The sequence below is a fragment of the Bos javanicus genome, chromosome 16 (assembly GCF_032452875.1).
Source record: "Bos javanicus breed banteng chromosome 16, ARS-OSU_banteng_1.0, whole genome shotgun sequence".
Lineage (NCBI taxonomy): Eukaryota > Metazoa > Chordata > Mammalia > Artiodactyla > Bovidae > Bos > Bos javanicus.
The window spans coordinates 58,299,182-58,326,060 of record NC_083883.1 but is presented as its reverse complement, the minus strand read 5'-3'; the positions used below and the strand labels follow the sequence as shown (position 1 = coordinate 58,326,060).

The 26,879-nt window shown below is 41.1% G+C and overlaps 1 long non-coding RNA gene across 1 annotated transcript in view; it reads right to left on the bottom strand.

The window, feature by feature from the left end:
- Positions 1 to 582: 582 nt before the first annotated feature.
- Positions 583 to 26,879, bottom strand: part of LOC133228020 (uncharacterized) — a 32,626-nt gene continuing 6,329 nt past the window's right edge. Inside the window, exons 2-4 of the long non-coding RNA XR_009730028.1 lie at positions 25,848 to 25,906; positions 3,772 to 3,892; positions 583 to 3,094 (exon numbers count right to left, since the gene is read on the bottom strand). This is a non-coding gene — a long non-coding RNA (uncharacterized LOC133228020). The remainder of the gene's footprint in view (positions 3,095 to 3,771; positions 3,893 to 25,847; positions 25,907 to 26,879) is intronic.

The window sequence follows — 26,879 nt, the reverse complement described above, 5'->3', positions numbered from 1 at the left end:
TCATAGAAGCACTATTTACAATAGCCAAGACATGGAAGCAATCTAAATGCCCACCGACAGATAAGTGGATAAAGAAGATGTGGCATACACACACACACAGAGTGGAATACTACTCGACCATAAAAAAGAATGAAATGACATTTGCAGCAATATGGATGTACCTAGAGATTGTGATACTAAGTAAAGTAAGCCAGAGAAAGGCAAATATCATGATATCACTTATATGTGGAATCTAAAATATAATACAAGAGAACTTATTTATAAAATAGAAACAGACTCACAGACATAGAAGACAAATTTATGGTTACCAAAGAGGAAAGCAGGATAGGGCTAAATAGAAGTTTGGGATTAGCACGTACAAACTACTATACATAAAATAGATAATTGACAAGGATCTACCATATAATCCATGGACTTATATTCAATATATTGTAATAAATTATAATGGAAAGTAATATCCATTAAAAGTAATATCCATTGAAAGTATAATGGAAAGTAATATCCATGGAAAAGGTCAGTTTTCATTCCAATCCCAAAGAAAGGCAATGCCAAAGAATGCTCAAACTACCACACAATTGCACTCATCTCACACGCTAGTAAAGTAATGCTCAAAATTCTCCAAGCCAGGCTTCAGCAATGTGTGAACTGTGAACTTCCTGATGTTCAAGCTGGTTTTAGAAAAGGCAGAGGAACCAGAGATCAAATTGCCAACATCTGCTGGATCATAGAAAAAGCAAGAGAGTTCCAGAAAAACATCTATTTCTGCTTTATTGACTATGCCAAAGCCTTTGACTGTGTGGATCACAATAAACTGTGGAAAATTCTCAAAGAGATGGGAATACCAGACCACCGGATCTGCCTCTTGAGAAATTTGTATGCAGGTCAGGAAGCAACAGTTAGAACTGGACATGGAACAACAGACTGATTCCAAATCGGAAAAGGAGTTCGTCAAGGCTGCATATTGTCACCCTGCTTATTTAACTTATATGCAGAGTACATCATGAGAAACGCTGGACTGGAAGAAACACAAGCTGGAATCAAGATTGCCGGGAGAAATATCAAGAACCTCAGATATGCAGATGACACCACCCTTATGGCAGAAAGTGAAGAGGAACTCAAAAGCCTCTTGATGAAAGTCAAAGTGGAGAGTGAAAAAGTTGGCTTAAAGCTCAACATTCAGAAAACAAAGATCATGGCATCCGGTCCCACCACTTCATGGGAAATAGATGGGGAAACAGTGGAAACAGTGTCAGACTTTATTTTTCTGGGCTCCAAAATCATTGCAGATGGTGACTGCAGCCATGAAATTAAAAGATGCTTACTCCTTGGAAGGAAAGTTATGACCAACCTAGATAGCATATTCAAAAGCAGAGACATTACTTTGCCAATAAAGGTTCGTCTAGTCAAGGCTATGGTTTTTCCTGTGGTCATGTATGGATGTGAGAGTTGGACTGTGAAGAAGGCTGAGAGCCGAAAAATTGATGCTTTTGAAGTGTGGTGTTGGAGAAGACTCTTGAGAGTCCCTTGGACTGCAAGGAGATCCAACCAGTCCATTCTGAAGGAGATCAGCCCTGGGATTTCTTTGGAAGGAATGATGCTAAAGCTGAAACTCCAGTACTTTGGCCACCTCATGCGAAGAGTTGACTCGTTGGAAAAGACTCTGATGCTGGGAGGGATTGGGGGCAAGAGGAGAAGGGGACAACAGAGGATGAGATGGCTGGATGGCATCACTGACTCGATGGATGTGAGTCTGGGTGAACTCCAGGAGTTGGTGATGGACAGGGAGGCCTGGCGTGCTGCGATTCATGGGGTCTCAAAGAGTCAGACACGACTGAGCAACTGATCTGATCTGATCTGATAATGGAAAGTAATATGAAAAAGAATATATATACATGCATAACTGTATCACTTTGGTGTGCACTAGAAACTAACATAACATTGTAAATCAACTATACTTCAATTTAAAAAAATAAAAGTTATTTAATAAAATTTAAAAAAAAACTAACTCGGAGTGCAATGGAAAAACTTAGCCTGAAGGTCTGCATACAAGGAGGAATGTGATGGCCCAGAGATTTTCAGGGTGGGAAAATCTCAGAGGCTTATCTTAAACATCACTTTAAGTTAAGTCAGCGAAACTAATTCAGAAGTCACCTGAATTCACAAACCTTGAGATAAATGGAGTTTGGACCTTTCAGATCATCCCTATCTATTGCTTTTTGTCCACTTTAAAATGGCTACCTTTTATCTCACACCCTTTTCTGCCGCTTATCCTTCCCAGCCGCCATTCATGTATAATGCTGTCTTTCACAAATTTGTCAAATCCACTGGACAGCAAGGGCCGCACTGGTGGCTCAGTGGTAAAGAATCCACCTGCCAATGCCTGCCAGTGCAGGAGACATGGGTGCAATCCCTAGGTGGGGAAGATCCCTTTGAGCCGGAAATGGCAACCCACTCCAGAATTCTTGCTTGGGAAATCCCATAGTCAGTGGAGCCTGGTGGACTACAGTCCATCGGGTCACCAAAGAGTCAGACATGACTTAGTGACTAAATAACAATTAGATACAGAGCACCTTAATCAAGCTTGCCTTTTCAGCATTTAGCATAGTTCCTGGTACATTGTAGTGGCTCCATAAATACTCAGCTGATAGACTCATGGTACATCAACTATATGAAGCACAACTGAGAAAGTGGTGTGTGTTGAAGCACCTACACCTCTCCCCATGAACTAGTGACTTTGTAAACTGACAGATCTGATTGGGGAGGATAAATTAGGACCACTTGTGGAACAGACTGAAGTCAACTGGCTTGAGTGAGAATTGAACCCAGCACCTTGCTCCATTGTTAACTCAGTTGAGTTAGCAAGGTACAGGCTGCCCCTGATTCACCAGGTAGCCCCCATGCCAAGCCTCCCTCCTTTTGCAACAGCACCCATCTTTGTGATGGTGAGATAGTTCTCCAACTGTACGAGCAGCTTCTCAAAGTTCAGATGGAGAAGCTGAAGATCATCTCCTACAAGGCAACTGCTACTCTCCATTTGCAGTCTCGAATAAGCCAGCAGTTTTAAAAACGTGAATAGAAGACTAGGAGGAAACAACTGGGAAAGGAAAAGAATAAAAAAACCCTCAGCCCTCTTGGACTTATTCCAGAATGATGAGACCTCCAAGGCCTCAGAGCTACAAGATTTAACCTAGAATTTCTAAACAAAACATTGAACCTAACACCAGAATTTTATGGTGGAATCCACAACTAGAGTTGCCCTTAGCTCTGGGGGAAAAAATATTCTCAGTTCATGTTCCCAAGGTGACCAATCCCCTTTTGTCATGGCTTGACTGGTGATAAACATACAGGGCCACTCCTAGGCCAGGTTCATAACCTTTAACCCACATTGCTTTTTTCTGCGCCTGGAAAACCATCACATCCCTGTCTACTGCTGCAGACTGGTTCATTCAAGACTGCCTCCCTCCACGGGGACTTCCCTGATTTCTATAGTGCAATAAGGAGTCCTTTTTGACACCTCATAATAGTAAAGTGTGGTCCTCTTGATCATACTATTGGGAACTTAATCTCACTTTATCTCAGATAGTATACTGTTATTTACTGAGATAACTTATTTGATCCAGGAAAGCCTGAAGGTACCTAGAGGCAACTACACATAGATTAGAATTAGAAGGGCTCTAGCTGACAGGCAATGATCCTAAAAATTTTACCATTAAAATTAGAGGAAAAAAATAAAAAATGATTGGTCGTCACCTAATCAGTCCAACCTCTCACCTTAGTACAGGAATCCCCTCCACATCACTCTTGCTGGATGTTCATTCAGCCTTTGCAGAAATTCTTGCAATTATAAGAATTTCATTTCCTTTGCAGTAACTCATTCTCATTAAGAACATTACTGAAGTTTTTAGAGAGAAAACAATAAAGTCCAAAGGATTATTAAAGGTAACTTTAGCAGAGATAACATGTTAAATATGCATTCATCAGCCACTTGTATCTAATTCTGCATGTTCTCTCATATATTTTTTTAAAAAAACTAAGATAGTTAATAGATAACTAACTTACAGATACCAGGGGGAAAAGCGCACTTTGATAAAACAGCAAATAAAGATGTGATTAGATAATTTATAAAAGATATATATGTGTACAATAAATATATGAAAAATACATTCAGTCTAATGAGTAATCAAAGAAATGCGTTTACCTGCAAACTTGGACAAATAAAGTTTTAGAAAATAAAAACAGCCAATATAGGGAGATTTGTGAAATAAGTTCTCTCAGTCACTTACTGGTGAGAGTGAAAATTGCCAATAATTTGCATATGTGACTCTCCATACCTTTTAACCAGTAATTCTGCTTTTTGAAATTTATCCCAAGAAAATAACCAAAGAAGCAGACAAAGATTTATATGCAAGGATGTTCATCCACGTGATATTGCACCTTGGCAAAAAACTGGAAACAACCTACGTATCCCCAAAAAGCAAGAAAATATGTCATGACACATCCGTGTGACAGAATGCTACCAACATAAAAAAACAATTTGTATTGTTATTGTGTAGTCACTAATTTGTGTCTGGCTCTTTTCAACCCTATGGACTGTAGCCCACCAAACTCCTCTGTCCGTGGGATTTCCCAGGCAAGAATATTGGAGTAGGTTGTTATTTCCTTCTCCAGGGCATCTTCCTGACCCAGGGATCAAACCCACATCTCCTAAACTGGCAAAGGATTCTTTACCACTGAGCCACCAGGGAAGCCCATAAAACATAAATAATTTTGGGAAATTATTTAAATTTAATAATTTTGGAAAATTAAATTATTTAATAACATGGGAAATGGCAAAAATGAAATTTCAAGTGGAAAGAACAGGATTATAAAAATGCAAGTGCAGTAGGCTCCTGCTGCTGCTAAGTCACTTCAGTCGTGTCCGACTCTGTGGGACCCCATGGGCTGCAGGTCACAAGGCTTCTCTGTCCCTGGGATTCTCCATGCAAGAACACTGGAGTGGGTTGCCATTTCCTTCTCTAATGCATGAAAGTGGAAAGTGAAAGTGAAGTTGCTCAGTCGTGTCCGACTCTTGGCGACCTCATGGACTGCAGCCTACCAGACTCCTCCGTCCATGGGATTTTCCAGGCGAGAGTACTGGAGTGGGGTGCCATTGCCTTCTCCGAGTAGGCTCCTACTTACATTTAAAAATATAAATAGGAATAATTAAAATTGAAAGTATCTAATATCCACCACCCAGAGATGACCTTTGCTTAATGGGTGATAAGCTGTGGATTATTTTATGTTTTCTTCCTTATATATTTCTGCAGAGTTCAAATTCTATACAGTGATTTCAACCACTGTTATATCAAGAAAAATGTTTATGTTGTTAATAATGTTTTATAGTGAATTAGTTATGAAGGAGCTTTTCAAAGTCACAGTTAGCTAAGACAGTATTTAGCTGATGACCATATGAAAAGCCATCTTTAACACCTGAGGTGTTGCTTAGGTAGGGAGCTGGTCACAGCCAGGGAGAAATTTGGGGGAAAGCCTGTATCTTTTCATCTTTGCTTCTCCAGCACATAATATGGCACTCTATGGGAACAGTGCAAAATGAAAATTCCTTGCACGAGGACCACTTGTTCAAGAAATACTACAAATTTCAAACCAACATCAGTGGTACATTAAACCAAGCACAGAAGCTTCCTAAGTGGAGGCCCTGTGCAACTAAATCTCAAAATTCATGAAGCTGGTCCCACACCATGCACTGTAGGTACTCAATAAATTTTGTTGAAAGTAAAGCTAGGAGGATCCCAAATACAAACTTCTCGAAGGTGCCTCATGGCAAAACTACAAACAATAAGATTTTGAAGTTATAGGAGGGTATGAAGTCATAGAAAGAAGGAAGCAGTCTTTCAGAATTTTCCCAGACAGCCTATATTTGAACTACGCTTCCTCTTGTTGTAAATATAACTGTTTGATGGTAATCTGTAGTCACAATTTTGTATTTGGATGACACGATCACTCTGTCTACAAAAGAAATGAATAGTCTCTCTTTTATCTGTTCAAATAAGATATTTGGCTCTGGCTATTACAACTTCCCTCACTGTTTTTCCCCTCAACCCACTTTTCCTCTCATAACCCTTTAAGCTTGGCAACAGAACTCTCCCGACCCATCTTTTCCTTCCTGCACCCCCTACACACTGATCCTCAGCGCTCCCTCTGCTTTTAATGCCATCCAAGCAGACAGTGAGCCTGAGAGGGTGTCTGCAGAGGGTGTGGATAACCCGCTCCTAATCTCCTCCACGGTCTTCCTGCCCAGGCCTGGCCCAAGCCCAGGAGAACTGGAGCTGCCAGCTCATGGAAGCAGCTGCAGCCTAAAAGGAGTCATGGCAGCCAGGGGTTGTCACTTATCAAGGAGAAATGAGACAATTTGTTACAGCTGATTAGACTGGGGAAACTGAGCTGCTTGAGTGGGAACCTGACCTTTGTGCAGGGACAGTGCTAAAGAAGGATGCCTGGCCTCTGTTGCCAGGGCCCCATTCCAGCCCTCGAACATTAAAGAAATATGAGAAGTCTAACACCCCTTCGCTCACATCAGAAAACAAGCCGAGTTTGCAAATGTCTAGCGTCTCCTCCATCAACAGTAGTATTGCTGTCCCTTTAAATGCTCTAAGTGTTCTTGTTCCTTCTTAATCACTGCCACGTGTTGGAATCCATTTTGATCCTCAGAAGAACTCATGTATGAGGTAGGACAGGTATTATATGACCACTTTTGGCTTAGGAAACTGAGACACCAAGAGATTAAATGATCTACCCATGCTCAGAATTTTAGCTAATGGTGGGGCCAGAACTCAAGTCCTGGTTTCCTGTGTTTGCTGTCTAGCTCCTTCTGGACTGCTATGGTGGGGGTTGGGTAGACGTCCTTTTAACAGAGACCAGTCTAGCAGAGACAGGGGAGGGACACGGGGAAGACAAGGGAGGGTGCAGCAGATTCTCACCGGAATTTCTGAACATTTTGCCTTGATAAATAAGATAGAAATACTGTGCCATTTGTCTGGCAACTTAGCAGCTACTCAGCTTTTAATTAATCTCATAAAAGCAGGAAGCCTGATCAAAAGTAGAATGAGGAATTTCTGTTTCAGTTTAGAATGAGAAGAGGGCATTTTGCTAAATGTGAATATAGGATTTCCAATGGCCTGGGGCCCTTTTAATTTTAATTGCTTTACCATGTTGTATTCTTTTCTGCTGTATAACAAAGCGAATCAGCTATATGTATACATATATCCCCTCCCATCTCCTCCCGACTCCCCACATCCCACCTGTCTAGGTCATCACAGAACATCAGGCTGAGCTCCCTGTGCTGTACAGCAGCTCCCCACTAGCTAGCTATTTTACACATGGTACCGTATATATATTTCAATGCTACTCTCTCAATTCATCCCACCCTCCCTTTCCCCCTCTGTGTCCACTGGCCTGGGACTCTCTAAACCAGGGAGTGTAGCTAGACCTTGAGGAGCTGGCTCAATTCAGTGCCACAAGTGTTATTGCACATATTCTCTTCAGGCTGCCACCAGGAAGGGACCCTTAACTGTCTCTGAGCCCAGTTCTGTCTCTTGCTTCCCTGACTTCCTCAGGCAGACCTGGGGCTTCTTCACACAAAGCCCCCAACTTTGCAAGTGCAGGCTTCATCAGAGCAGTCACTAGATTCCAAGCCGTTTCTGGGTTCTTTCCCCATTATATTATGACTCCCAGAAAGCAAGGCTCATTGCCTAGTCAACTTTACATCTCAAAAATCTAGGAGATGATCTGGAACATAGAAGCCCCTCAATAAATCTATCTGATAGATGAGCAAATGAATGCATAAACCAGTTCATCTGAAACAGGTCCCATGACCTCTTCCAAGGTTCAGCTGTCCCATTTGTGAAAATAGGTGTAGGCACACCTGTCCTGACTGAATCACAAGGTTGTAAAATGACCAAATGTTTGTTTCGTTGTCAGGCCCTCTTACACAACACCTAAACACACACTAAAATGTAGAAAACCCGCAGACAGGAGCCCAGTCACTCTTGTTCCTGGTGTATCCCCAATATCTACATTAGTAGCTCAGTAAGGAAGTGTCCAGTTAGCACTGGTAGAAGGAAGAGAGATGGGACAGAGGATTGTTGGTGTTGTTGCTAATCACCAAGTCATGTCTGACTTCTTATGACCCCAAGGACTGTAGCCTGCCAGGCTTCCCTGTCCATGGGATTCTCCAGGCAAGAATACTGGAGTGGGTTGCTATTCCTTTCTCCAGGGGATCTTCCCAACCCAGGGATCGAACCTGGGTCTCCTGCATTGGCAGGCAGATTCTTTACCACTGAGCCACCAGGGAAGCCTGAGACTGAAGTATACACAATATTTTATAAACACATGGCCTTTGACTGAAAAGATATGATGTTTTTTCCCCGAAGTATAATAAGTTCTGGTCATCAGAAAGCATGTTGTGTTGCTGAGAGACTCTGCCCTGTTCCCAGTTCTGTCCCCTCCATTGACCATTGATCCTCCGCCACTGACAACATGAGGAAGGCCATGTTCACCCTCCTCTTTTTCAGACGGGGATAATTTGTCTTTTTCAAACTTTCTGCAATGTAGGAGGATGGTGAGGCCAAGACTGAATCATACCAGGGAAGCCAGTATCTAAGAAGGATGTCTGCCATCTGTCCCAGAAGTAGTCTAGAGCCCGCCTTTGTGGGGGTCAATAGTCCAGGCTAGAAAGGACAACAAGCTGAGCACGGGCTGAGAGCTGGCTACCATCGCAGAGCTGGAGAGGGCACTGGGGCGCCTCTGCGGCCAGCCTGAGCCAAACAGCTACCTCAGCACAGGCACTTCCTGGGGATTAATGAGGCACAGAAAGGAATAACACCTCAAACCATTAACCCCAACCAGCCATAAATCCTCAGGAATTGCACAGCAGAGTGGCTGCTCCTGCTATATTAAGTTGAAAATGCATTTTAAAAGGCCTATGGATTTTTTTTAATGGACAACAATATCATTGGAAGCCAATGGGCCTTTCCATAGACAAAATACCTCAGCCCAGGGGCCTGGCCCTTTATTCAACGTGGGACATTCCTTCTCCTGCTTGAGGCTATCTGGCTTTTCTTGTGTCCTTTGCTCCTAGGATATTGAAAAACACCCCTTAAACTGAAAACACCGGAATGAGAAAAAGAGAAGCCCAACCAGCTTGCAGGAGCCACCAGTCTGAGAGCAGGTACCAGCGTGCGGCAGTTGGGTTCAGGGGGAAGCCAGAAGGGAGAAAATCAGGAGAGAAGACTGCCAAGGTGCAGGAATGCTCCATGACTTCTTTGACATTGAAATCCCCAATGAAAATATAAATGTTATCTGGTAGAGGAAGCCTCTGAGCCATTTTTAGGCCATTAGCAGCTTTGCTGTAAATTGTCTAAAATAGCCAATCACCCATTACAGCCAGGGGCAATGGAACTCAACACAGGTACTAATCTCAGAAGTAAGGAAGGTCAGGAATGTTGGGGGCAGGAGGGTGCAAGAAGTGGAGGAGGAGGAGAGACCTCACTGGGCTTGGCCAAAAGATATGAAGGACAATGGGTGGAAAGTGAATACTGGACCATCAACTTTTCACATTAATAACTCTTTCTAGACCAGGTCCAGCTAGGGGATGATTAAAGATACACAAGAGTCAGAAAAGAAGGCAAAGCAGAGACAGAAGAAATGAAGGCCAATGAGATAGAAGCATTATTTTTGGCAGTCGTGGGATGCTGAAGTTACTGGGGGCTCCACTGACTATGAGTTACCCTTTGGCAAAATACATGTCTACTCCATGATTCAATTTCCTGATTAAAAAGCATCTCTTTCAAATAATGCCCCTCAGAACATCCTTCTGGGGGATGAAGAGTTAATATTTGAAAATCTCAAGGAGACTTTGGAGAACATCGAGTTTCTATTCTAAGTATGAGGGATTCCTATTCTAAGAAATTCTGTAGATTGACAAAACTAAATGGGCTCTACATCATATAACCATAATCCTCCTCTGTGTACAAAAGTCCAAAAATAAAGACCAGATGTCTTCAAATTGCTGACGTTGGTTGAGCTGGTTCCACCCGCTCACAATGATTGCTAAACCAAGCTTTCCCTGGACACAAAGCTGAGGATTTCCATCCTTGAGTTATTGGCTTTTTCTGCCACAATTTTCCTGTTCACATATATGGGCACCATGTCGGCCTCCCTCAGGTCTGGAACGGAGTTTTCCACTCCTTAGAGGATGTATCTGCAGAAGCTCTCGAAACCTGTTAAGTACTTATGCCTCCTCAGCAGCCTCTCCTGGCATCAGAGAGTCAGCTTCTCATTAGCAGCTGGTTAGAAGAGCAAGGCCTCCACCAGTGACTTGCTCAAACTCTGGTTCTCCAAGAAACCTCTGTGAAGATTCTGCCCCAGGCCAGCTCTCCCTAGAAAAGCCCCAGACTGTGCTGGGAGGCCAGCGCTTTGTATAGGCCAGCTGGGAGGTGGTTTCCCCAATTTCCAGCCCTCCACCCGCTCTGTCTCTTTCTCATAAATTTCCAACAGGGTTCCATAGTGCTAAAACACTTTCTGTTCTTATTCTCATGTGTTTCTCGTATGTATTCACCCTATTAGATCATAAGTTTCTCAGCCATAAGAACTATATTCTGTAATTCCTTTTTATTCTCCCCATCAACTCTCACAGATATCAGTACATTAAGATGTTTATGTAAAGAGCTGGTTGACTGGATAATTTTTTCAAAGGGAGAAACAAAAGAAAAAGTGAACTGTGATAGAACAAAGACAAAGAGGTGTATGTTTGCATATGGGTGTGAGTTCATTTGTATATTCACTCATTCCATAAGTATCTGTTGAACACCTACTACGTTCCAGGTGTTGTGATAGGCATAGGGATACAGCAAAGAACAAGAAAAATAAAAGTCCTTGAGCTCCCAGAACAACGCTTCCTTGGGACTTCTTTACATTATTTTGTTTTCGGCTGTGCTGGGTCTTTGTTGCTGTGTGTGAGCTGCTGTCTAATTGTGGTGTGTGGGCTTCTCATTGCAGCGGCTTCTCTTTTTGCAGAGCACAGGCTCTAGTCGCTTGGGCTTCAGTAGTTGTGGCGCACAGGTTCAGTCATCCCTTAGCATGTGGAATCTTCCCAGACCAGGGATAGAACCCATGTCCCCTGCACTGGCAGGTGGACTCTTAACCACTGGAACACCAGGGAAGTCCAAGGACTTCATTCAATATAGTTTGCCAGGTCCTTGAGCCTCATACTGTTTGTGTGTTTGTAAAGTTTATTTAGTGGCTAAAAAGGGATGCTGTGTTTGGCTTTGTTTCATGTAAAGAAAACGTGTATGTGTCCTATGAGAATATGTTTGACTTAGATTCAGGTTACAAAAACCAGAAAAGAATGTTAGATGTAATTTAGAACCCGATACTTTCCTTCATGATGTGTGACTTTTATCTCAAACCTGGAGGAAAAACAGTGCAATTTACATATGCTAATGAGGACAGTCAAAATTTGCATACCACTGAAAATTGTGAAAGTTGGACTGTGAAGAAAGCTGAGCACTGAAGAATTGATGCTTTTGAACTGTGGTGTTGGAGAAGACTCTTCAGGGTCCCTTGGACTGCAAGGAGATCCAACTAGTCCATTCTAAAGGAGATCAGTCCTGGGTGTTCATTGGAAGGACTGATGCTGAAACTGAAACTCCAATACTTTGGCAACCTCATATGAAGAGCTAACTCATTAGAAAAGACTCTGATGTTGGGAGGGATTGGGGACAGGAGGAGAAGGGGACGACAGAGGATGAGATGAATGGATGGCATCACTGACTCAATGCACATGAGTTTGGGTGAACTCCGGGAGTTGGTGATGGACCAGGAGGCCTGGCATGCTGCAATTCATGGGGTCGCAAAGAGTTGGACATGACTGAGTGACTGAACTGAACTGAATATTTTAGGAAACCCCAAACTGCAGGTTACTACTAAATCAGAAGTATTGATTTCAGGCCAAAGATTTTAGACAATAAACATAATGATTTCCAACAAGTTGTTTGCTTTTTTATTTTTTAAATTATATTTATTTATAATTGATCGATGATTGCTTTGCAACACATCAATAAGAATTAGCCATAGGTGAACATATGTCCCCTTCTTTTTAAATTTAATTAATTTATTTTAATTGGGGGATAATTACTTGACAATATTGTGATGGTTTTGCCATGCATCAACATGAATTGGCCACAGGTATACACGTGTCCTCTCCCATCCTGAACGCCCCTCCCACCTCCCTCCCCACCTCATTCCTCTGGATTGTCCGAGAGCACTGGCTTTGGGTGCCCTGTCTCATGCATCAAGCTCGCACTGGCCATCTATTTTACATATGGTAATGAACATGTTTCAGTGCTGTTTTCTTAAATTATCCCACCCTTACCTTTCCCCACTGAGTCCAAAAGTTTATTCTTTACATCTTTCTTACATCTGTGTCTCCTTTGCTACCCTGCATATTGGATCATAAGTATCATCTTTCTAAATTCCATATAAATAAGTTAATAATTGGTATTTGTCTTTCTCTTTCTGACTTACTTCACTCTGTATAATGGGCTCCAGGTTCATCCACCTCATTAGAACTGACTCAAATGTGTTCTTTTTTATAGCTGAGTAATATTCCATTGTGTATATGTACCACAGCTTCCTTATTCATTCGTCTGCAGATGGACATCTAGGTTGCTTTCATGTTCTAGCTATTATAAATAGTGCTGCAATGAACATTGGGGTTCATGTTTCTCTTTCAATTCTGGTTTCCTCAGGATGCATACCCCACAGTGGCATTGCTGGGTCATATGGCAGTTCTATTCCCAGTTGTTGTTTTTTTTTTTTTTAATTTTATTTTATTTTTAAACTTTACAACATTGTATTAGTTTTGCCAAATATTGAAATGAATCTGCCACAGGTATACCCGCGTTCCCCATCCTGAACCCTCCTCCCTCCTCCCTCCCCTACCTCTGGGTCATCCCAGTGCACCAGCCCCAAGCATCCAGTACCATACATCGAACCTGGACTGGCGACTCGTTTCATACATGATATTATACATGTTTCAATGCCATTCTCCCAAATCTCCCCATCCTCTCCCTCTCCCACAGAGTCCATAAGACTGATCTATACATCGGTGTCTCTTTTGCAGTCTCGTACACAGGGTTATTGTTACCATCTTTCTAAATTCCATATATATGTGTTAGTATACTGTATTGGTGTTTTTCTTTCTGGCTTACTTCACTCTGTATAATAGGCTCCAGTTTCATCCACCTCATTAGAACTGATTCAAATGTATTCTTTTTAATGGCTGAGTAATACTCCATTGTGTATATGTACCACTGCTTTCTTATCCATTCATCTGCTGATGGACATCTAGGTTGCTTCCATGTCCTGGCTATTATAAACAGTGCTGCGATGAACATTGGGGTACACGTGTCTCTTTCCCTTCTGGTTTCCTCAGTGTGTATGCCCAGCAGTGGGATTGCTGGGTCATAAGGCAGTTCTATTTCCAGTTTTTTAAGGAATCTCCACACTGTTCTCCATAGTGGCTGTACTAGTTTGCATTCCCACCAACAGTGTAAGAGAGTTCCCTTTTCTCCACACCCTCTCCAGCATTTATTGCTTGTAGACTTTTGGATCGCAGCCATTCTGACTGGCGTGAAATGGTACCTCATAGTGGTTTTGATTTGCATTTCTCTGATAATGAGTGATGTTGAGCATCTTTTCCTGTGTTTGTTAGCCATCTGTATGTCTTCTTTGGAGAAATGTCTATTTAGTTCTTTGGCCCATTTTTTGATTGGGTCATTTATTTTTCTGGAGTTGAGCTGTAGGAGTTGCTTGTATATTTTTGAGATTAGTTGTTTGTCCGTTGCTTCATTTGCTAAACAACTAATCTCAAAAATATTCCATTTTTTAAGGAATCTCCACACTGTTCTCTATAGTGGCTGTACCAGTTTGCATTCCTTCCCACCAACAGTGTAAGAGGATTCCCTTTTCTCCACACCCTCTCCAGCATTTATTGTTTGTAGATTTTTGATGATAGCTATTCTGACCAGCGTGAGATGATACTTCATTGTGGTTTTAACTTACATTTCTCTAACAGAAATTGCTTTCTATCTAATCTTAGTAGCAAAAACCCCAAGTTCATATTATGTTACTTTTTAAAGCAGGGAAAATGATTTGTAACTGAGATCTAATTTCATTCTTGCCACACAAAAGTGGAAGAGTACAGTATCTACTCCATGTCCCTTTAAGAACAGTTAAGGCCACATGATACTCTAAGGTAGGATGAGACTAGAGCTCATATGAAATATTCTTGACCCTCTCCTAACCTAAGGCATTTTAACTTTTTAATTATAATTTTATTTTCAACTTGATAGACAGGTGAGTTGATTATACTCTCCAGTTCATAGCACACTATCATTATCAGCATGTGCAGAGCTTCTGTCATATTTTATTTTATTTTATTATTCTTCTTTTATACCTGATTTCAGTCACATTTCCCTCTCTTTCTCTTACTTCTTAGCCCCTCCCCAACCCTAAAGGCACCCACATTGATGTGTTTGATCTAGATAGGCAGAGATAGATACGTGTACATACGCACATGCATTTGTGTGTGTGTGTGTATATATATTACGGTTAGGGTATATATATGTGTGTATATATATGTGTATATGTTCTGAATGTATACATATGTGGAGGGTTATCTTTGAAAATGTACATTATGAGGTGTGTATATGTGTTTTAAATTGACATAGGTGGTATTTGCTGGAAATTTCATTGTGCTTTTTATTTTCTTTCATTCTCCTCTTTCACGTCTATGGCTCTCTGCCTTCACAAACAAAGATCCTTTATGACTATCTTTGCATATTCCCCTTCCTAGTAATGTGTGAAAACTTCTCTGGGGTGTATGCTCAGGCCTGGGATTCCTGAGTCATAAGGTGAACCCATAAACATCACTTTAGCTAGTGGCTTCCAGGTTATTCTCTAGAATGACTATACCAATGTACATTTCACCAGCACAAGAGTTCTAGTGTCCCCAGGTCCTCACCAATAACTTCTAATTTTTGCTATTCTAGTTGAATGTAAAATTGTATTTCATTATCATATCTCTGATTTCAGAGTTTGAGCAAATCATCATATACTTATTAACTATTCAGATCACCCTTTGGGTAAATTACCTACTCCTGTTCATTGAGTTCCCCAATCTGTCTTACTGAATTGTAAGAATTCCTGTTCTACCCTAGATATCTATCCCTTATTGTTATATTGGTGAATGAAAATATCTTCTCCCAGTCATTATCAGTCTATTAACTTGATCCATGTACATTCATTGAAGAGAACTCCTCTAATGTTTTGTAGTCAAATACATCAACTATTTGCCTTATGAATTATGCTTTGCTGGTCTTATTTTAAAAGGCCTCCCTCACTCCAAATTCACAAAGACATACTTTTCCACTAGTTTTATAATTCCATTCACATTTAGGTCTTTAATCCTTCTAGAAGATTAATTTTTAGTATCATATAGGAATCTGTCTTAATGGTTTCCAAATAATGACTTTATTTCCTTAGTATCATATATTTAACAATCCAATGATGTATATTACACATTTGTAGGGCCCTATCTTTTGTATGTCAAATCATTTGGAAACATGAGTCTACTTTTAATTCTTGTTTCCTTTAACATGGATTTATTGTCCTATGCTTTTTCTCACACAATTTTTGCTTTTTCTTGCTTTTACTACTTATTGATTTTACTACTATGGCTTAATATGTTTCCCTATCTGGTGGAATAAATTTTCTTTGCTCTTCTTTTCAAATTTGACTTTGCATCCCATGGACATTTGTCAATCTATACAAACTGTACAATAAGCTCCAAGTCATTTCTGTTGTCTTGAAAGACCACATGAGCTTTCACTTCCTCCACTCTAGCCCTTTATGTCGTGCAGTTAATAAAAACCCAACTGAAAGCAATTTAAGTCAATAATAATAATGCAGTAAGTGTTCAAACAATATCATCAGGACTTTGTCTTTTCTTCTGCCTCTTGACTCTACTTCTTCTTAGTTGGCTTCCATCACAGACAAAAGTTCTCCAGGAGTAGGTCCCTAGCTACATCTTACTTTGCTAGCCACCCAAGCAGAAAGAAGATGGTTCCTCCCTGAGAGTTTCATCAGAGTTTTGGATGGGGTTCTCATGCCCCATCCTTCCCTGTCCTGAAACATGCTCCATCCTCAAACAACTGATGTAACCAGACTTTAGAAGATTCTGTTTGGCCAGGCCCATGTCTTTTGCCTGCCAACCACTGGATCAGCCCCATATGACACAAGTGAAGTAGAAGGGAAAGAGTATTTCCATGAACAAAAGCTGAAATGCGCCCCACAAGGGCTGGTAAAACCTATGAAGGCTAACTATCCACTGTGACAATCCATCGCACGTATTTTTTTTTTTTTTCCTACCTGACTCCTCCTGCCAGAACATAAGCTCCTTGAGGGCATGTCATGTGTCTCTTCACCTTAGAGGCCTGAGTACCTAGTCAAGAGTCTTTATATAGTGGGCACTCAACAAACATCTACGGAATTTGAGAAAGTGAATGAATGAAAGGATGCCAGGAACAGTAGTTAGGGCTAGGCTGCATCTTAGGCAGAGAGAAGAAACAACAGTGACTGCATCAAACCCTTTAAATTAGGATTTAAAAAGCCAAGAGGTCAACCTCAGAAATGGGATCATGGCTCCTCTTGTCACATAGATATAAAATCTAACAGTTAATTCCACCAACTTCCCCAGTGACCTGATACGTCTTGTAAGAGGAAGTCTAAGGCAGTGGTTCAAAGTTTTAATTAGAGAGTGACAGTCCTGATTCCCATCCTAATTCTGCGACTTATTAAAACTTGATTCATTTAGCCATTTGGGGCCACAATTTCTTTTCTGCACAATGGGACTAATAGGTACACTGGAGAGTTGTTATGATATTTTCAAAGAGAATTATGTAAGGACCTCAACCAGTATCTGCAGTGGGCTATAAGAAAATCTTTCCCTTCTGGTGTGCAACGTTGGGAGTTCCCTGGGCAAGATTCAAAACTGGTCCCCATACACTGAGGGCAAAGAGAGACCAAAGAGGTATACCACTCCAGATTGGTACATGGAAGTTTTAATGACCAAGGGGACATACATATGAAGCTTATCTTGGGTGGCTGCAAGACAAGCAGATCTTGGCCCCCACCTGCCAGAATCTCAAAAGTTTATACAGAGGCCTTCGCTGGAGTCAGTTACATATTCTGTCCAGATGGTTTCAACAACATCTTACTCTCTTAAGGCTGTCCTTGAGACAATGCTAGTGTGGGAACAGTAAGTGGACATATAGTTTAAGGACAGAGGAAGGGATGAGGAGCCTCTGCTTGCCCAGGTCCAGCTCACAGGCCAACGAGAGGTTATCTCCTTTCAATGACCTCCTCCAACACAGCTGCAACAGAGTTTTCAATCACCTATTAAGTGTCAGGCAGGGTTGTTGTTGTTGTCGCCAAGTCGGGTCTGACATTTTGTGACCCCATGGATTGAAGCATTCCAGGCCTCCCTGTCCCTTACTATCTCCCGGAGTTTGCCAGAGTTCATGTCCATTGAATTCATGATGCTATCCAACCATCTCATCCTCTGGCACCCTCTTCTCCTTCTGCCTTCAATCTTTCCCATTAGGGTCTTTTCCAATGAGTTGGCTGTTCGGGCAAGATGCTTAACTCTATTCATAGATCTCTTCATTATTTTTCTAATTCCTTTGATCTGAATTTATAGTTAACATCAGTTATTTCTTTCAAATGCTCTCCAGATCTAGACCACAGCATTATTTGAGTATGCCAGGTCCTTGATGAATCTTCTAAGACCAAATAAAACACACTGACAGTTTGGAAATCAAGGACTATATGTTTTTGGAAATACCAATAAAGGTTTTCTTAAGAGGAAAAAGGGTTACCCTATAGAGCATAATAGGAGTTAATGGCCATTAATAATATGTCATTATAATTGTGAAAGTTATATTAACTAATCCTTCTTGAGAACCATTGCAAATTTCTTTTCTGTATGAAAAGAGAATCAACAGTAGTTAAGCAAGAGTGTAACCAGGAAAAGTCCCAGCCTCGATCTAAACCCAAAGGGAAATTAGGAGCATGAATTACAACTTCAAAGTTTGTCTCTCCTCAACACCAGAAATCTCGGCTTTCATACTCCATGAAGTCAGCCATTGGCTAACTGGTATATAGACCAAGAAGCTCTAGAAAGCCAAGGACAGTCCTCTAAAGGAGGTGGATCTGTGAGTCATTAGTCATTTTTTGTGGTACACAGGCCACAAAGAATCAGTAGGAAGACCTGAGATTCTGAAGAAACGCTGGTTTCACTGCATGTACAGTTAAGAAACAAGCCTCTGCAGCAATACCATCACATATTTGTGGACACAGTAGGGGAAGAGAGACTGGGACAAACTGAGAGAGTAGCACTGAAACATACACATCACCGTATGTAAACTAGAGAGCCAGTGGGAATTTGTTGTATGATGCAGGGAGCTCAACTCTCCTCTGTGACAGTCTAGAGGGGCTGGATGAGGTAGGAAGTGGGAAGGAGGTTCAAGAGGGAGGGGACCCATGTATTCCTATGGCTGATCATGTTGATGTATGGCAAAAACCAGCACAACATTGTAAAGCCATTATACTCCAATTAAAGATAAGTAAATTTTTTTTTAATGTAGGGACTTCCCTGGTGGTCCAGTGGCTAAGACTCTGTGCTCCCAATGCAGGAAGCCTGGGATTTGATCACTGGTCGGGGAACTAGATCCCACATGCCGCAACTACAAGTGTCTATGCTGCAGCTAAAAAAATCCCACATGCTGCAATTAAAGATCCCATGTGCTGCAATTAAGATCCAGCATGGCCAAATGAGGAAATAAGTAATTATTTTCAAAAATAAAATTTAAAAAGCCTCTGGCTTCTTCAAATCCAGCCATGCCTCTAATTTAGGATGAGATGAAACTGTCATCTGATCACATTTAATCCTTGCCCCAAAAAACATGTGAGGTAGTTGCAACTATTATTCCAATCTTAACCAAAGCTTAAAGAAATTATGGGACTTGCCCAAGAACACACGGCTTTTAAGTGTGTGAGCCAGGATTCAAACTCTGGTTTATCTTTCTCAGAGTCTAAGCTTCTGAATGCTATTCTATAAGTTAATACATATTTATTCTTTTAATTTTACTAGCATCATGGAGAAGAGACTAGGCTAAACAGACAGACATTGATAGAAAGGGAATTGATTGCCCAAGTGTACTCATCCCCTTCGTGCCTCTAGCATTGTAGATACTCAGTAAATATCCATTTAATAAGTGAAGAAGTGACTATAATGCAGGGGCCTTCTCCATACAGCAGTCTTAAGATATTCATAGATGTGTTGTTGTTGTTCAGTCACTAAGTCATGTCCGACTATTTGCAACCCCACAGACTGCAGCATGCCAGGCTTCCCTATCCTTTACCATCTCCCAGAGTTTGCTCAAACTCATGTCCATTGAGTCAGTGATCCTCTCTAACCATCTCAGCCTCTGCTGCCCTCTTCTTTTGCCTTCAATCTTTCCCAGCATCAGGATCTTTTCCAATGAGTCGGCTCTTCACATTAGGTGGCCAAAGTGTTGGAGCTTCACCTTCAGCATCAGTCCTTCCAGTGAATATTCAGGGTTGATTTCCTTCCTTTAGGGTGGACTGGTTTGATCTCCTTGCTGTCCGAGGGACTCTCAAGAGTCTTCTCCAGCACCACAATTCAAAAGCATCTGTTCTCTGGCACTCAGCCTTTTTTATGGTTCAACTCTCACATCCATACATGATTACTGGAAAAACCATAACTTTGCCTATACGGACATCTGTTGGCAGAGTGATGTCTCTGCTTTTTTATATGCTATCTAGGTTTGTCATAGTTTTCCTTCCAGGGAGCAAGGGTTCCTTAATTTCATGGCTGCAGTCTCCATCTGCATGATTTCTGAGCCCAAGAAAATAAAATCTGTCACTGCTTCCACTTCTTCTCCTTCTATTTGACATGAAGTGATGGGACCAGATGTCATGATCTTGGTTTTCTGAATGTTGAGTTTTAAGCCAGCTTTTTCACTCTCCTCTTTCACCTTCATCAAGAGGCTCTTTAGTTCCTCTTCACTTTCTGCCATTAGAGTGGTATCATCTGCATATCTGAGATTGTTATTATTTCTCCTGACAATCTTGATTCCAGCTTGTGATTCATCCAGCCTGGTATTTTGCATGATGTGCTCTGCACAGAAGTTAAATAAACAGGATGACAATATACAGGCTTGTCATACTCCTTTCCAAATCTTGAACCAGTCAGTTGTTCCAAGTAATGTTCCTACTGTTCCTTCTTAACCTGCATACAGGTTTCTCAAGAGACAGGTAAGGTGGTCTCATATTCCCATCTCTTTAAGAATTTTCCACAGTTTGTTGTGATCCACACAGTCAAAGGCTTTCACATAGTCAGTGAAGCAGAAGTACATATTTTTCTGGAATTCCCTTGCATTCTCTATGATCCAGTGAATTTGATCTCTGGTTCCTCTGCCTTTTCTATACCCAGCTTGTACATCTGAAAGTTCTCAGTTTACGAACCGCTGAAGCCTAGCTTGAAGGATTTTGAGCATAACCTTACTAACAGGCAAAATCAGCACAATTGATTGTCAGTTTGAACATTCTTTGGCACTGCCCTTCTTTGAGATTGGAATGAAAACTGACTTTTTCCAGTCCTATGGACACTGCTGAGTTTTTCACATTCGCTGACATATTAAGTGCAGGACTTTAACAGCATCACCTTTTATGATTTTAAATAGCTCACCTCCACTAGCTTTGTTTGTAGTAATGCTTCTTAAGGCCCACTTAACTTCACACTCCAGGTTGTCTGGTTCTAGGTGAATAGAACCTAGATATCTGATGTTTGATATCATGGTTATCTCAACATGGTTCACAGCATGGTTCATAGCTTTACTGAGTTATGCAAGCCCTTTCACCACAAGAAGGCTGTGATCCATAATGGGGATTTATAGATTGGGTGCAAACAAATCTAAGTCCCAAGATGCTGAAAAGATAGGAATAAAAGAAACTTTATGTCTGCTCTGGAGTGGTCCAATAAAATGCTTTCCATGATGGAATATCTGCTTATTGTTCCACAGAAGTGTGGAAAAAACCCAAACCAAAAGCTTTTAGGCTTATTTCTCCTTTCAATAGAACTCAAGTGAATTTGTAGAGACAATTCCAGGGAAAGCACTTTGGGTTTAAAGAGAAGGTGAGGATTAGGTTTTATCAAAGGTGATGATGGAGAGGATATATGGAGATCACCAAATTCAGCCAACAAGCCTTTTTGTGCAAAAGTACAGATATCTTCATTTGGTTTCATTGATGCACCTGTGATGCCATGTTGAGCAAACACCACAAATAATCTTTCTCCTGGGTCACTGGAATACACTTGAAGCCCTCTGATTACACACAGGTAAAAGGTCTGGAGACCAGATGGGTCGGGTGAGGCGGATACAGATACCAATCAATAGGGACTTCGAAACCTTCTGTTTTAGTTTTTGGTTGTTTGTTCATCTTGAACTGTGCTCCAGATTTGCTGTGAGATAATGCCCAATTCCATTCTCTCTTGCGATCAACAGCACTGCCTTACCTAGTGTACCTTCAAGGTTGGGGTTTAACCAAGGGATTCTATAACAGAGTGAAACTAACCAGCCCAGTCATTTATTTTACCTTTTGTGGAATTATAATAAATTTACACCTGGGGTGGGGGAGTGTGTAAAAACCATTGATCAGTTTAGCCTGTTTTATACTTTACATAACTGGAATCCTACAGTGTGTATTCTTTTGTGCTGTTTCTTTTACTCAACATTACTTGTTGAGATTCATCCATGTCATTGCATTTAGTTGTAGATCATTTATTCTAATTGCTGTATATTAATTCCATTGTGTAAAAAATGCCATAATTTATTTACCCTTTCTACTGTCAACGGGCATTTGTGTAGTTTCCAGGATTTGGCTGTTATGACTAATGCTGCTGTGAATATTCTCAAATAAGACTTTTGGTGCTTTTTTTGTTGGGTACCACCTGAAAGAGCAGCTGCTGGATCACACTGTGGGCATGTATCCAGCTTTGGGAGATACCACCAAACATTTCTCCAAGAAGGTATTTCATCTGTGATTTTCTTCTATGTATTTTTCGCCTGTGATTTTTCACCCTCCAACACTGGCCTCATTAACAGGGCACTTGACCAGAACCCGCCAATTAAAAGGACTGCACTACGACCCCTCCTGAGGGTAGCCCCTGAAGAGCATGAACACTTCAGCATTCTCAAAGTTACCTTAACCCCTGGAGAGCTCTGAAAACACGGTTTTCCCCCAGGGAGGGAAAAAGGCAATTTGACAGTAATCCCATGTTGTTTGTGATAGATATTCCCACGATACAAGAGTTACAGCCCTTGAAACCGTTTTGTTTTTTGTTTTGTTGCTTTTGGTGAGGGGAGAGTTTCATAAACTCCAAAGTAATTACGAAGAAGCTTTTGCAAAAGAGATGGGGGTTGGATCACAGCGCTTCTGCTTTCCACATACACCACAGCAGAAGTCCTGGGAGGACCACTGGAACAGAGATTGGTTGGAACCCTTTTCAATCCCAATGAGAAGCCTTCCTAAGGTCTCCAAAGTGGAGCATAAATCAGAGCTGTGTGGCGCTTTGAAGATCTATCTTTTGTTGCTAATCTCTCCTTTCTGAAAGGGTTGGGGGAGGGATATATGAAGGCATGCAGCACTTTCCAAATCAACAAACAATAGTCCCTGCCCTTGCCAAAGTTGTGGTTCGTTTTGTTTTTTGTTTTTGTTTTTTAATAAGCTCTTTGGGATTTATTCTTGTTACCGTATATTACTCATTAGCTCCTTGAAGTTACTGTTGGGTACCTCGGGGTGGAGGCCCCAAACCTCAGCATTCTTCTAAAGGGCTTCCCACCGCAGCAGGGAAGGGTGGGGCGAGTGCGGCGAAGCTCGCCTGTGGCCTCAGCAAGGTGCCGCCCGCCTGGATCTGCTTCCCAGGAAGAAGGAGGGGGGCCCAGAGTTGGTGGCCAGCACTGACACATAGGACCTAACAGGGAAGGCTTCCGCGGACGTGTAGACAAGTAGCTCTCAACACCTCCTGGAGGTCCGAGGTCACAGGAACCGAACTTTACATTCAGTCCCTGCCTCCCAAACGACCTCTATTTCAGCTCTGGGTTGGTTTTCAACTGGACGTGTGGTGGGCAGGCACTGAGAAAACACTCTTTGACAGATCAAAGTTGCAGTTATAAGGATATCATTTCGTTTGACATTAATCTGATTTAAAAAAAAAAACAACAACAACAAAAAAAAAAGTACCTACGACAGGACTTATTAATAACATCTGGTCCCTCATGTCCAGTTTTTCTAAATTCCATCTTGGTGGTGTATTTGTGAGTTTTGTTCTTCAAGGAGGTTTAGTCAAAGAGAGCGGGGAGAATAAAAATAAGTTCTTTATAAAACAAAGACACCAAATTGAAGCTTTATAAGACTGTGTTACACTTAACACTTGCTGCTCCCCACCCTTTACCATAGCGACATTCTATTATGCTTATTATACTCTTATTCTATTATGCTAATTGAATCAGCCCCTTCCCTGGCTCCTCAGTGTTTTCCGGAAACAATTTAAACTACTTACTCTCCCTGTGAAGGCCCTACACCACTTAGTTTCTAACTGCATTTCCTTTATTGTCCCAACTTCCTCTCCTATGTAACTATGTTTTCATTCTCCTTTCTCCTTATATTTACTCCTTATATTCTACCATCCTGGCCTGTAGGAAGACCAAACTGTCTATTCTCTAAATGCCACCTCCCTATATCCACGTACTTTCTGTCCCTCCTTAGGAATGTCGTCTTCTAGAATATCTATCCTATTTACCTTTCTGAACTCTAGAAGAAAAGGGACTAGATTCATTGCCCCTTGTACTTGGAAAGAAGGTAGAAAAGTTTCCTTAAATTTTGCAGAATTATGTTGTGAACACCAAAAGGAACCTGGAAAGACCAGTCATAATCCCACAGCACAGACTTCCTCAACGCCTTTTCCAGCTTGTGTTCCCATTTGTCTATATATTGTGCATGAAAGTTACAGGGATCATTTCTTGTTAACCATGTATGTAGACAGAGAGAAGAACAGTTTGGATAACATGACCAGTTAGCCAGCAGGAAAATGAGAAATCATGTTAATACTTCTGAATTAAACTCTTTATTCTCAAAACAAATGTTTACTAAGGTAGGTTGACACATTTTAATGCATTTTTATACTACTTAAACAACCCTAGGGTATGATAGTATGGCATTGTAATATGCATTGTATTATAAAGTATTTACTTTCAGAAAACCTTCTGCACTTAATCCTTATAACCACCCTGTGATGAAATGGGACAATGGTGAGTTTATTTTATGAAGGAAAACACTCAGAAAGTTCAGGATTGTTCTGGGTTTCTAGTTGGTTTTTTCCACTGTATTATGTTCTCATAGAACTTGAGGAGCATGAAAGACCCTCTTGCACAAGGACATTCCTTTAAGAACTGTACTGTAACACCTGAAATTATGCTATGGTAGAATTATCCATTTCTTTAAATTTAAGTATTATGTCACCAGAAATAAAACATAAAGGCATAATCATCAGAAATAGTTCTAACATGGCTGATTGTTATCTTTGAGTAGCTACAAACAAGAAAGCTTAAGATTCAGATGTAAATCACCTGAGGTCCCAAAGTAGAAGTTTGTTTAAACACTAGTTGTGGGGAAGAAAAGGTCCTTGAAGAACAAAGTGTGTGTCCTGTCTTCATGACTTGCTACTTCGTGATCTTGGGCAAGGGCTTCCCGGGTGGACTAGTGGTAAAGAACCTGCCTGCCAATGCAGGAGACATAAAAGACGTGAGTTCGATCCCTGGTTTGGGAGGATCCCCTGGAGGAGGGCATGGCAACCCACTCCAGTATTCTTGACTGGAGAATCCCATGTACAAAGGAGCCTGGCAGTTCTATAGTTCATAGGGTCCCAAAGAGTCAGACACGACTGAAGTGACTTAGCATCCACAACAGATCTTGGGCAAATTACCTCTGAACATCAGTTTCCTTACCAGTCCAAGAGACAAAGTAACAATACCAAAAGGAAACAAAGTATTTAAACTGTATATTAGTACAGTCTGAAAAGGGAAAGTTTCCACAAAAATGTTAGTTCTCACCATCATAATGAGATACACCATCATGACCCCCTTGAAAGAATGAGTCTTTATAATCTAAGAAGATCTATAGTATTTAAAAGGTCACCCTTGGAAATAAAATTTAGAGAATTCACAAGGGACCAATCATGATGGCAGATCTCTTCACTGCTATCACATTAAGCCCTAAACAGAACTTTTCGCTATTCCATGATTAGACATCTGCACTCAGTGTGTTCCAAAGACTTGGGTCAGAATGGAAACAGACTCAGGAAGTTCAGAACTGCTTCAGATCACTTCTAGGACCAAGCTGAGCCAAGCAGGGCTACTTACAGAGCTTCCAAGGGTCTCCAAGCAACTTTTGGGGGAATGGCAAAGCAAATCTGGCCAAGGCACAGCCAAGATAATTTTCAGGATAATCATTCATCCTCTTATTAAAAGTCAAATATGACGTACGTACTCAGTAAGCTTGGGGGCTTTGTGGGTTAGCAGAAAGACCTGATTCTTCCTTCAGGGAGCTTTATTGTCTAGTTTCCATGAATATGGGAAATAACTTACCCCAATCACATACTTTCTAGGGTACTTCTTGATGGCTTCTCAAAACCTTGTCCTGATACCTAAAGCAATGAAAATGCTCATTGAAATCTTCCAACCATATGAGTTCATTTCCTTTCTACCAGAAGTCCTGTTCTGCCCACCCTATTTATTACTACCATGACCTTGCTCTCAGGCATAAGATTTCTTTCTTGCACTGGAAACAGTTTCTTAGTCAGTGGAAAACTGCTCTCTATCTTAAAAAAAAAGAAGCACTGCCCATCATTTTACCTATCTCTTCTCACTTGCTGTACTTCAGCTAAATTGGACTCTAGTTCCTCACATGAGCCATTCTCATTTCTTCAAGTCATTTGCAACCTCTAAACTTTGTTGCCTAAAAACCCCTCTCCAGAACCACTCCCCTGCATTAACACACACGCAGGTAGGCAAGCACACACACACACACACACACGCACACATCGTGCCCTCAAACCTTGGATAAGTCCTATTTGCCCTTCAGGGTTCAGTTTAAATATCACTTCCAGAAAGATACTAACCTCATGGTGGAGGTTAGCTCTTCCTAATCTATACTTCTATATCCCATATGCTTCCTATATATCATGTATTTTATGACCCTTTTCACACTCATAGTCACTTGTTCACTATTTCCCTTAAGTTCTATAAGGGCATAGAATTTATGCCCCAGACCATAGCACAGTTCCCACAAAGATAGACAGTTAATAAATATGTTTTGCATGATTAAATGAATCTCAACTACACCTTGCCCCAGGGTGAATTTTAAATTTGCCTACTCACTCTTCTGAGTTGATCTAAAACTTTTCTACTTGCTTGAGAGAGTTCCTTCCTTCACAATAGTCTCCTGAGAGCACAGCCTTTTTTTTTTTTCCTCCAAGTGTGATTTCCCTGCCATGTACATTCATAGCACCAAATAAATATTAAGAGCGTGATCAAATGTTCTGCAGTTGGAATATGGTAAGTGAATAACTCAGTGAGAAGTGTCCTTCTATTGTGTGATTAAACAAGACACATCATATT